The 12,133-nt window shown below is 52.1% G+C and overlaps 1 protein-coding gene across 6 annotated transcripts in view; it reads right to left on the bottom strand.

Moving 5' to 3' along the window:
- The window catches only part of LOC137312324 (zinc finger protein 271-like), a 175,951-nt gene that overhangs the window by 125,945 nt on the left and 37,873 nt on the right, over window positions 1-12,133 (bottom strand). For 2 of the 6 annotated variants that reach the window (XR_010960699.1, XR_010960698.1), the window contains exons 1-2: window positions 2,802-3,039; window positions 1,429-1,582 (exon numbers count right to left, since the gene is read on the bottom strand). The gene's annotated coding sequence lies outside the window, so the exon portion shown is untranslated. Of the gene's footprint in view, window positions 1-1,428; window positions 1,583-1,735; window positions 2,082-2,801; window positions 3,040-3,086; window positions 3,156-12,133 lie in introns of those variants that run through there. The other 4 variants (XR_010960696.1, XR_010960694.1, XR_010960697.1 and 1 more) reach the window with 4 other exon arrangements.

The following is a 12,133-nucleotide window of genomic DNA, read 5'->3' as shown; positions in this document are numbered from 1 at the left end:
CTCCTGTACATGTACAGCACAGAGTGGGTAAAAGGGAACGATTCACTCCTGTCTGGTACTGTACGGCCCGTGTGTGTCTCAGTGTCAGCTCCTGTACATGTACAGCACACAGTGGGTAAAAGGGAACGATTCACTGAGAGATTGCAATGTTGACTGTAACGTTTATTTGAGGGGTTCAGTCCCTAAACGGGCTGTGTTTTGACAGACACTTTTTACAGGAAGGAGTTGAGTTTAGTTTAGGGAGGTGGGTACAATCCGTGTCTGGGACTCACTGGCCCTGTGAAATGTTGAATTTTGCTCACAATATGGTGTGTTTGGATTAATGGGGGACTAGGTTTAACTCCACTGGGCTGGATTGTTTTATAAATCTCTCATTGACTGGGTCTTTCAGACCAGGATGGGAGCTGCTTCTCTCTCTCTGGAAACACCCTGAAGCAGTGAAACACTCTCTGACAAACTGTTCACAGGAACCAACCCATCAGACATGGGGAATAGACAAATACCTGGGACTGGAAATGAGCCTCCCACCAACAGAGCAGAGAGAAGGAGGAAATCATCACACCTTCAAGATCTGGATCTGTTTTGTCTTTGGAGCAGGTTCGGGTTAATTTTACTGCTTTAAAGTTATGTTATGGGACCAGTGAGACTGAGACACACACACACACACACACACACACACAGACTGTACAGTCAGGAGACACGTGTCCCTTGTCCAGACATTGGGTTTGAATTGAGCTGAGCTGTGCCACAAATGAATATGGGATTAAAATCTCAAATTCCAATCAGTTTGCTCCCGAGCTTCCCCATGTGTCTGTGTGGTTCCATTACAATACAATTTCACATGGGGGCCCAAAATGGCTTCGGAATTAACACGATTTCTTTCTGAGTTGTCAGTGACCTTTTCAAAAATTAAACTTCAAACTCAGAAAACATTTGGAGGCTGTTTTCACATTTGGGCCCTCTGCGTGCTGCAGGACGCTCCCTGAAAGTGCTTTTAATTTCAATTAAGACCCGAGATATGTCACATTGTCAGCCTCTGAATAATAGTTTGATCCACTTTGTGTTATTTCTGAAAAGTTGCACTTGCAATGAACGAAGGGAGGAATTTGGGATCGAACAGATGGTGATATTCTGTCAGACACTCGGTACTGAGGGAGCGCTGCACTGTCAGACGGTCAGTGTGTGTCTCAGTGTCAGCTCCTGTACAATGTCCCAGTGATCGTCCAGTGTCCCCAGAATGTCCCAGTGATCCCCCAGTGTCCCCAGAATGTCCCAGTGATCCTCCAGTGTCCCCAGAATGTCCCAGTGATCCCCCAGTGTCCCCAGAATGTCCCAGTGATCCCCCAGTGTCCCCAGAATGTCCCAGTGATCCTCCAGTGTCCCCAGAATGTCCCAGTGATCCCCCAGAGTAACCCAGACATTACTCACGTGGCCCCCATCGGGTCCAGGCTGCGGTGAAGGTCTCAGTCAGTCAGTCCCCAGCGGAGAGAACGATTCTTGGCCCAGGATTCCTCCTCCTCCTCCTTCTCACAAAATGTCTCTTTCTGGATCATCTCCTTGCAGCATTTCATCGAAAAGTTTCCTGAGGAGAGAGAGAGGGAATTGATTAAAATACAAAAGCATGGGATTAAAAAGGCACAGCAAGAGCCCAGAGCTCCCTCCCTCCCATTCCCTCTCCCAGTTACACCGACAATCCCTCAGCCCCAACACTGAAACACAAATCCCGATTACAAACCAGAGAATCCAAAGAGAAAAGTTGGGAGAGAGGCAGAGAGAGAAATACACTCAGGACAGGCTGGAGGACCCCGGCAGACTGAGAGATTGTCCCCGCCCCTGGGGAGGGTTTGGGACGAGACTCACGGCCATCCCCTCCCCCCGGGGAGCTCCCTGCTTCAGCCTTTGAGATATTAGACTGAATCTCAATGTGTCTCCCTCAGGGACCTGTCCATTCTCATGTTAATCCAGGGACAGCCCAGGGCAGGACTGGTTTGACCAGGAGACCTGTCTGCTGGAATGAGCCACATTTCAAGGACCTATTTTACTGATTTGAAACCCTCACAGCCTGTCTCCCCCTCTTCCCTCACCCCAAACCGAGTCCCCTCCACCCTCAGCCTGTCTCCCCCTCTTCCCTCACCCCAAACCGAGTCCCCCCCACCCTCAGCCTGTCTCCCCCTCTTCCCTCACCCCAAACCGAGTCCCCCCACCCTCAGCCTGTCTCCCCCTCTTCCCTCACCCCAAACCGAGTCCCCCCCACCCTCAGCCTGTCTCCCCCTCTTCCCTCACCCCAAACCGAGTCCCCCCACCCTCAGCCTGTCTCCCCCTCTTCCCTCACCCCAAACCGAGTCCCCCCCACCCTCAGCCTGTCTCCCCCACCCTCAGCCTGTCTCCCCCTCTTCCCTCACCCCAAACCGAGTCCCCCCCACCCTCAGCCTGTCTCCCCCTCTTCCCTCACCCCAAACCGAGTCCCCCCCACCCTCAGCCTGTCTCCCCCTCTTCCCTCACCCCAAACCGAGTCCCCCCACCCTCAGCCTGTCTCCCCCTCTTCCCTCACCCCAAACCGAGTCCCCCCCACCCTCAGCCTGTCTCCCCCTCTTCCCTCACCCCAAACCGAGTCCCCCCACCCTCAGCCTGTCTCCCCCTCTTCCCTCACCCCAAACCGAGTCCCCCCCACCCTCAGCCTGTCTCCCCCCTCCCCCCGTGACCCAAACACCCCGGGGACCTCCGACACATCCCACCCTGCCCGGCGTCCACATTGAAAGAACTAAAGTTGGGGACAGGCCTCTCCCTCCATCCCATAATACCAGGCCGCCCATAGTAACGGTCGCTGGGCCTTGACCCGGAATCCGTTGCCCCTGGAAACCGCGCAGGAACCGAGCGACCCGAGAGCGGCCTCAGGCCCGACTCCCAGTCCCCGGCCTCAGGCCCCTCCCCGACTCCCAGTCCCCGGCCTCAGGCCCTCCCCGACTCCCAGTCCCCGGCCTCAGGCCCCTCCCCGACTCCCAGTCCCCGGCCTCAGGCCCTCCCCGACTCCCAGTCCCCGGCCTCAGGCCCTCCCCGACTCCCAGTCCCCGGCCTCAGGCCCTCACCTCCTCCCCCCGCCCTGCTCCTGCCCCTCGCCGCCCTGAACCAGCTGCTGGCCGCCGGCGCCATCTCCCAACAAAAATCCATCAATCTCAGTTTTGAAATTTTCAATTGACCCCCGGCCTCCCCCTTTTCCGGGGGAGAGAGTTCCAGATTCCCACTCCCCTTTGTGTGAGGAAATGCTTCCTGACATCACCCTGAACGGCCGAGCTCTAATTTTAAGATTATTCCCCCTTGTTCTGGACTCCCCCCACCAGAGGAAATAGTTTCTCTCTATCGACCCCATCAAATCCTTTAATCATCTTAAACCCCTCGATTCGATCACCCCTTAATCTTCTACACTCGAGGGAATACAAGCCTCGTCTCTGCAACCTGTCCTCGTAATTTAACCCTTTTAGCCCCGGTATCATTCTGGTGAATCTGCGCTGCACCCCCTCCAAGGCCGATATATCCTTCCTGAGGGGACGGTGCCCAGAACTGGACGCAGTGTCTCCAGATGGGGTCTGACCAGAGCTCTGTCCAGCTGTAATATAACTTCCACCTCTTTGTATTCCAGCCCTCGAGATAAAGGCCAACGTTCCATTATCCTTTTTAATGATCTTTTTGTACCTTTCCACCATTGGGAGGGTGGTGTGGGGAGGGAGCTGTGGGGGACAGTTCCGGGCTGGAGCCAGGGTGTAACCTCTCTGTTTCCCCTCCCCCAGGTGACGGACTCCTCCGGCCACATCCTGTACTCGAAGGAGGAGGCGACTAAGGGCAAATTCGCCTTCACCACTGACGACTACGACATGTTCGAGATCTGCTTCGAGAGCCGCCTGCCCCCGGGTGAGTGAGTCCGAGGGGGGGGTCCTGGGGTACGGGGAGGGCTCGGGCAGAAATAATAATAAAAGTGAAAATAGCTCACTGATAAGAAAAAGGGATGAGAGCAAAGTCCAGGTCACAAATAGTGTCACAGGTAATATAAATACTTCAGGTTCATAAAAAAATACAGGAAATAATAAAATAACTGATTAAAAAATAATACAGCAGTGATAAAAAACAAGTGTGATATTTTTAAGAAGTGAGAAAAACAGCATCAGAACCTACGAATGAAGAGCAGGAGTAGGCCATTCGGCCCCTCTGCCATTTGATAAGATCACGGCTGATCTGATTGTGACCTCAACCCTACTTTCCTGTCCACCTGCTATAACCTTTGACTCCCATGTTAATCAGGAATCTATCTAACTCAGCCTTAAAAATATTCACTGACCCTGCCTCCACCGCTCTCTGGGGAAGGGAGTTCCATAGACTCACGACCCTCTGAGAGAAAAAGTTTTTCCTCATCTCCGTCTTAAATGGGAGACCATTTATTTTTAAACTGTGGTCCCCGAGTTCTAGTCTCTCCCACAAGGGGAAACATCCTCTCAGCTTCTGCCCCTTCTAGTCTCCTCACGATCTTATATTTTCAATAAGATCACCTCTCATTCTTCTAAACTCCAGTGTGTACAGGCCCAACTTGCCCAACCTTTCCTCATAAGATAACCCCCTCATCCCAGGAATCAGTCGAGTGAAGCTCCTCTGAACCACCTCCTTCTTTAAATAAGGAGACCAAAACTGCACACAGTATATTCTAGATGTGGTCTAGTAGGTCTGTTGCCCAAATAAGAGTTCTATACACAAGTGCAGATAGCATAAGGAATAAAACAAGTGAATCAGACAGTTAAAACAAGTATAAAAGGACTGTTCGCAACATTGCTGCCAGACTGGGCCTGCGGCAGGTGATGAGCAAACCAACACAAGGGAAAAACCGACTTGACTTTGCCCTCACCAATCTACCTGTCACAGATGCATCTGTCCATGACAGTATTGGTCGGAGTGACCACCGCACAGTCCTCGTGGAGACGAAGTCCCGTCTTCGCACTGAGGACACCATCCAACGTGTTGTGTGGCACTACCACCGTGCTAAATGGGATAGATTCAGAACAGATCTCGCAGCTCAAAACTGGGCATCCATGAGGCGCTGTGGGCCATCAGCAGCAGCAGAATTGTATTCCAGCACAATCTGTAACCTCATGGCCCGACATTTTCCTCACTCTACCATTACCAACAAGCCAGGGGATCAACCCTGGTTCAATGAGGAGTGTAGAAGAGCAGGCCAGGAGCACCACCAGACGTATCTAAAAATGAGGTGCCAACCTGGTGAAGCTACAACACAGGACTACATGCATGGTAAACAGCAGAAGCAACATGCTATAGACAGAGCTAAGCGATTCCACAACCAACGGATCAGATCAAAGCTCTGTAGTCCTGCCACATCCAGTCGTGAATGGTGGTGGACAATTAAACAACTAACGGAAGGAGGAGGCTCTATAAACATCTCCATCCTCAACGATGGCGGAGTCCAGCTCGTGAGTGCAAAAACAAGGCTGAAGCGTTTGCAACCATCTTCAGCCAGAAGTGCCAAGTGGATGATCCATCTCGGCCTCCTCCCGATATCCACACCATCACAGAAGCCAGTCTTCAGCCAATTTGATTCACTCCACGTGATATCAAGAAACAAGATTGGGAGTGTTAAGAACCTCGCCCCTCTCTACAACCCCTCCCCTCGCCTCCAGTGCTTCAATATCCTTTCTGTAGTGTGGGTCTCTCAAGTCAACAATGGATTTACTACATCTTTGTCCGATCTTACAGACCGGCTCTCTCTCTCTCTCTCTCCCTGCCCAGATCGCCAAGGCGGAGAAGCTGAAGCCACTTGTTGTTGATGAGGGACACCAATGGTAGGAGCACCCACACAGGCTTCAGTCTGCAACACCCACCCCTTCTCCACTTACTGCTCCCGGTCTCGGGGACCCTGTCTCGTTCCTCGGTCAGCGTCACTCACCCCTCCGAGTCAGAAGTTTGTGGGTTTTAGCTCCCTCCACCTCCCGGGACATAAGCCCCTCTCCCCTTCTCTCCCCCATAGCACGAGCCTCAGCTTCATACGGTTATCCAGTCGTCCTGTGAAAGATGCAGTGGGCTCTGCTTCAGGCACTTTGTGGCAAAGCATCCCTTGCCCCAACTGCCCTCCACTAGCCCTCGGAGTAAAGAGGGGTGGTCTAGGGCTTGGGTACCAGGGGCCAGGGGTTAAAAGGACTGCAGGACTGATCCCCAGTGTCAAAGGGACTTAGTTTTTTAAAAAACGTACATTTATTTCGCCCCTTCCACGACCTCGGGACGTCCCAGATCACTTTATAGCCAGTAATGTACTATTTTGAAGTGTAGTCACTGTTGCAATTTAGGAAACGGGCAGCCAACTTGCGCACAGCAAGATCCCACAAACAGCGTTGTGATAATGACCAGATAATCTGTGTTTTAGTGGCGTTGGTTGAGGGATAAATATTGGCCAGAACACCCAGGGGAGAATTCTGCTCTTCTCCCATGAGTGGCCATGGGATCTTTTACGCCCACCTGAGAGGGGCAGGCAGGGACTCAGTTTAACGTCTCATCCAAAAGACGGCACCTCAGACAGTGCGGCACTCCCTCAGTACTGCACTGGGAGTGTCGGCCTGGATTAGGTGCTCGAGTCTCTGGAGTGGGGCTCGAACCCACCATCTTCTGACAAGGGGGCCTTGCAGAGGCAGATAAGATTCTGCATATTTTCATTCCAAGTTTGACTGCAGGATAAGGGATCGTGTGTACAAACTGGGGCGAGTGTGGGCAGGATGGAACACCCGGAGGGGAGGCTCTCAGTCGGGGAGCGGAGGGAAAACACAGAGTCCTTTCATGGGCCGTTAGATGGGGTGCTCCATGGGCTGGAGGCCTCCACTCATCTAAACCAGGGAGTTGGAGTCAGAGGGCTGGGACCTTTCTACACCAGAGGGCAGAGTTGTGGAATAAGTTTTTGGGGAAGGACGGTATAAACGGGGTCCAGAGACAGAAGGGATCATTTGAAGCCCCTGGGATTAAAGGGACAGTGGCTGCATGGTTACAAAATTGGCTAAGGGACAGAGAGTCGTGGTGAACGGTTGTTTCTCAGACTGGAGGGAAATATACAGTGGTGTTCCCCAGGGGTCAGTATTAGGACCACTGCTCTTTTTGATATATATTAATGACTTGCACTTGGGTATTCAGGGTATTTCAAACTTTGCAGATGACACAAAACTCGGAAATGTAGTAAACAATGTGGAGGATAGTAACAGACTTCAGGAGGACACAGACTGGTGGAATGGGCAGACACATGGCTGATGAAATTTAACGCAGAGAAGTGGGAAGTGATACATTTTGGTAGGAAGAATGAGGAGAGGCAATATAAACTAAATGGTACAATTTTAAAGGGAATGCAGGAACAGAGAGACCTGGGGAGTGCACAGACACAAATCCTTGAAGGTGACAAATTGAGAAGGCTGTTAAAAAAAGCATACAGGATCCTGGGCTTTATTAATAGAGGCATCGAGTACGAAAGCAAGGAAGTTATACTGAACCTTTCTAAAACACTGGTTAGGCCTCAGCTGGAGTATTGTGTCCAATTCTGGGCACCAGACTTTAGGAAGGATGTCAAGGCCTTGGAGAGGGTGCAGAGGAGATTTACTAGAATGGTACCAGGGATGAGGGACTTCAGTTATGTAGAGAAACTGGGATTGTTCTCTTTAGAGCAGAGAAGGTTACGGGGAGATTTAATAGAGGTGTTCAAAATTATGAAGGGTTTTAATAGATTAAATAAAGAGAAAGTATTTCCAGTGGCAGAAGGGTCGGTTACCAGAGGACACAGATTTAAGGTAATTGGCAAAAGAACCAGATGGCGATGAGGGTTTTATTTTACGCAGCGAGTTATGATCTGGAATGCGCTGCCTGAAAGGGCGGTGGAAGCAGATTTAATAATAACTTTCAAAAGGGAATTGGATAAACACTGAAAGGAAACATTTGCAGGGCTATGGGGAAAGGGCAGGGGAGTGGGACGAATGGGACAGCTCTTTCAAAGAGCCAGCACAGGCACGATGGGCCGAGAGGCCTCCTGTGCTGTAAGATTCTAGGTGGTGGGATTGACCTGTTAGAAAGGGACAGGGTGTCAGTTGTGGACAGAGTGACGCTCCCATGAAAGGCCTGCCATGTCCCTGCTCTCACCTGAGCTGTTTAGCGAGAGTGGATCCAGGATGGGGGTTCGGGGGAGGGAGTGACCCCAGGCATCAACCAAAGGCCAGACTCGGAGCAGCAGTGACCCAGGAGCAGGGAAACGGTGCTCGGGGCAGCAAGGTGAAGGGAAGAGGGAGGGCTGCCTTCAGTGAAGTGATCTTAGTGCAGATTGAATCCACTCCTCCAACCTGTTTGATGAGCCCCTCTCTCTCTCTCTCTCTCTCCGTGCAGAGTCCACCAGTGCTCGTGTCCTGTATTTCAGCATCTTCTCCATGTGCTGCCTCGTCGGCCTGGCCACCTGGCAGGTCTTCTACCTGCGACGCTTCTTCAAAGCCAAGAAGCTCATTGAGTAACGACGATGTGTGTGTGTGTGTGTGTGTGTAAAACGCTGGCACGTGTGTGTGTATCTGTGCCTGGAGAGTGTTCAGTGGGTGGGGTTAATTTACAATAATGTCTCTTTATATTAAATGGGGTGCTTTGAACATTTAAACTGTAGGTTGTGTTTTAATTCGTAGCATTGCAGTCAGTAATTGGCCCCCGGTCGGTGTTTCAGACCAGTCTGAGGGAGTCCTGGAAACAATCAGTATCCTCAGACATGCCCTGGATCAGGAGGTGGGACCAATAGTGTTCGCTGCCCTGAGCTTTCGATGATTGATTGATTGTTTTCGGAAGGTACTGGGATTAATTCCACCCGGCCCCGTCGCTCCCCAGGAGAGAGAGAGAGAGACAAACGTCCGAACTTCTTTGGGAAAAATCTAACGTTTGTAGAAGTTCCTCTCCAACTCATTTGCCGGTGTGATGCTGCACAGTGTCGAGTGGATTCCTGGAGGAATGCTGCAGGGAGGGAGAGTGCACTGGGGGCTGCATTTCCTTCACTGTGTTGGACTTCACCTGATGGTCATCAGGCAGAGCTGGTGACAGCCGCTCCACCCTGACCCCGCTGCACCTTGAACCTCGTAGGATCGTACAGCACAGGAGGAGGCCGTTCGGCCCATCGTGCCTGTGCCGGCTCTTTGAAAGAACTCTCCAATTAGTCCCACTCCCCCCTGCTCTTTCCCCGCGGTCCTGCAGATTTCTCCCCTTCAAATATTTCTCCTGTTCCCTTTTGAAAGTTATTATTCAATCTGCCTCCACCGCCCTTTCAGGCCGCGCATTCCAGATCAGAACAACTCGCTGTGTAAAGAGAGAATTCTCCTCCTCTCCCATCTGGTTCTTTCCAAAATTACAGTAAATCCGTGTCCTCTGATCGAACCTTGCTCCCCTCTAACCCTCGCCCCCCCATCTCGACTCCCCCCCCCGGGCCTGCCCCTCGCCCCCCGGGCCTGCCCCTCGATCCCCGGGCCTACCCCTCAATCCCCCCCCAGGCCTGGCCCCTCGCACCCCCACCTTAGGCTAACATTGTGCGGGCCGCGATTATCCCCGCTATCAAACCTCGCGTCATCCGAGGGCCCCCGGTGGTCCTGCTCCCCCTGGGTGAGGCCACAGCTGCTCGACTAGTTATTTAAGGCAGGGCCGTGTCCTTGTGACAGTCAGTCCAGAATAGTTTCAGTGAGCAAAATGGGGTTCACTTTTCCCCTCTGTGTTGATCCACCAGCACCAAGTTAAATGGCTGCATCAAACACTCTGTGAGAATGTGATGTGACGGTTCTGGACTGTTTTGACAATGAATCCGGGTGGGTAATTTGGGGCCTGTATCTGACATTGGAGACTCCAGTTTGATCAGTGCCCGTTCACAGTCTGTCCAACACCCTGATTTAAATGTGCTGCTCGTGTGAAGGTTGCCAGTCAGACCTGCGGTGTGATGCCCATCTTGACCAGGGGCTTTACGTGCTTTTAATAAGTTCTCTGCAGCGAGCAAGTGCAGCTCTCCCCGTGTCTTTCAACACCGCATGGCGTGGGCCCACTGCAGGCCCAGGGGAGGTGCGGAGCCCGAGCAGTTCGACCCTCGGAGGTTCGAGGCAGGGACAGAGTGAAACTTGGACCGTTTGGGCGGCTCAAACTTCGAAAACTCGCCTCTCCTCCTCCTGCTCCCTGCTTGAGTGGCCAGAGACTGCGGCCTCTCCCTGTCCCTGTCTAAACCATTCCAGTCTTTGGGAATCTTTACAAACTCATTCCAAGAATAAAATTAATTTTCAATTGAAAGCTGGAGTCGGGAGTGTGTTGTGTCAGAACAGGGCTCGGACAGCCCGGGCAGCTCACCCGGCCCCTGCCGGGTAGGTGGGACAGGGCTCGGACAGCCCGGGCAGCTCACCCGGCCCCTGCCGGGTAGGTGGGGACAGGGCTCGGACAGCCCGGGCAGCTCACCCAGCCCCTGCCGGGTAGGTGGGGACAGGGCTCGGACAGCCCGGGCAGCTCACCCGGCCCCTGCCGGGTAGGTGGGGACAGGGCTCGGACAGCCCGGGCAGCTCACCCAGCCCCTGCCGGGGCCCACCGTGACTAATGGCCGCTGACCCAGGAAACTGGGTGATGACCATGGTGCGGTCAGGGGGCGATGGGCAGAATTCCCGCCCTCACCCTGTTGCCGGAAAGTCCAGGCATTGTGTCCACCGGTGACATCTCCATCCCCTGTGCTATTAACCTGGTATTCTGATTTTGGACGCCTTATAACCGCCAGGGAAAGCACAGTGCCTCCTCCTCAGCGTGGGCAACGCAGGTCTAACTGGTGCCCAGGCCTGGCACCAGTGACCTGATAGAAGCTGTTCGACCTCACGGCCCAGGAAAGGTCGGGAGAGAAAGGCAAAAGGGTCAAATTTTCTTCCCTTTCTACAAGAAACGGCGTCTCTGAGAAATTATTTTGGAAAAACAAAACGGTTTATTGTTTCAAGGCACAATCTCTGTTCCTTGCGAGTCCAGGCCTGGTTTATTCCTGTCGAACCTTTACAGCCTCCGCTGCTCTTAAATTAAAGTGGCTGCTTTTTGAATTAACAGTTAATTCAAATTGAAATCATTTCTTAATTCCCACCACCGGCTCATTGAGCAGAAGTCAACTGTGAACTAACAGGAGGTGAGTGAGGACCCTGGGGATGAAAGAACTTTAAGGGGAATGTGAGACACAAAGAAGCTCATTTTAATAATGTGTATTTTCAAAAAAAAATACTGAATTAATACAGAGTCCAAAATGAAACACTTCTCGTTGTAATCCAGCGCAAGTTCACATTCTGTATTTCCCATCTTTTCACACCACGATCAGTCTGAAAGCTGGATCATTAATAAAAACTTTCCCTGCACTGGCCCGAGACAAAATTCAGGAATAAGAAACGAGATTCCCGAAGGGCGGGTTTAAGCACTTTGCGGAGGGTGAGAGAGAGAGAGAGTCACCAGAGCCGCGCTCGTCAAATCGCTCTCCGCTTTGACGGACAAGTTCTCAGTCCCAACATCACTCACAATATCGACAAGACGCCACTCGTCCATCTGATGTGACCCCCTGATAATCCCAGTCCCAACTGCTCCATGTCCGTGTGTTTCCCAAACTCGCCCAGCGTGAAGCTGGAACAGGACTGGCCGTTCCTCCCCGGGAGGGGGGCAGGAGCTATTTTAAGATCAGCCTCCAGCTGCCTGCATTCCAGAGTATTGGGAATAGCGAAAAATATAACTAGTTTGTTTGGTGGGCTGTGCGTGTTTGAATCTCCAAACTGAGATCCTGATAACCAGGCGCAGGTTGGATCCAAAATTGGCTCAGTGGCAGGAAGAAAGGGGAATGATCAAGGGGTGTTTTTTTGACTGGAAGGCTGTTTCCAGTGGGGTTCCGCAGAGCTCAGTACTCGGTCCCTTGCTTTTTGTGATGTGTATTAATGATTTGGACTTAAATGTAGGGGGCTTGATCAAGAAGTTTGCAGATGATACAAAATTGGCCGCATGGTTGATAGTGAGGAGGAAAGCTGTAGAGTGCAGGAAGATATCAATGGACTGGTCAGGTGGGCAGAAAAATGGTAAATGGAATTTAATCCGGAGAAGTGTGAGGTAA

The sequence above is a fragment of the Heptranchias perlo genome, unplaced genomic scaffold (genome assembly GCF_035084215.1).
Source record: "Heptranchias perlo isolate sHepPer1 unplaced genomic scaffold, sHepPer1.hap1 HAP1_SCAFFOLD_420, whole genome shotgun sequence".
In the NCBI taxonomy this organism is placed as follows: domain Eukaryota; kingdom Metazoa; phylum Chordata; class Chondrichthyes; order Hexanchiformes; family Hexanchidae; genus Heptranchias; species Heptranchias perlo.
This window is presented reverse-complemented; position numbering and strand designations above follow the sequence as displayed.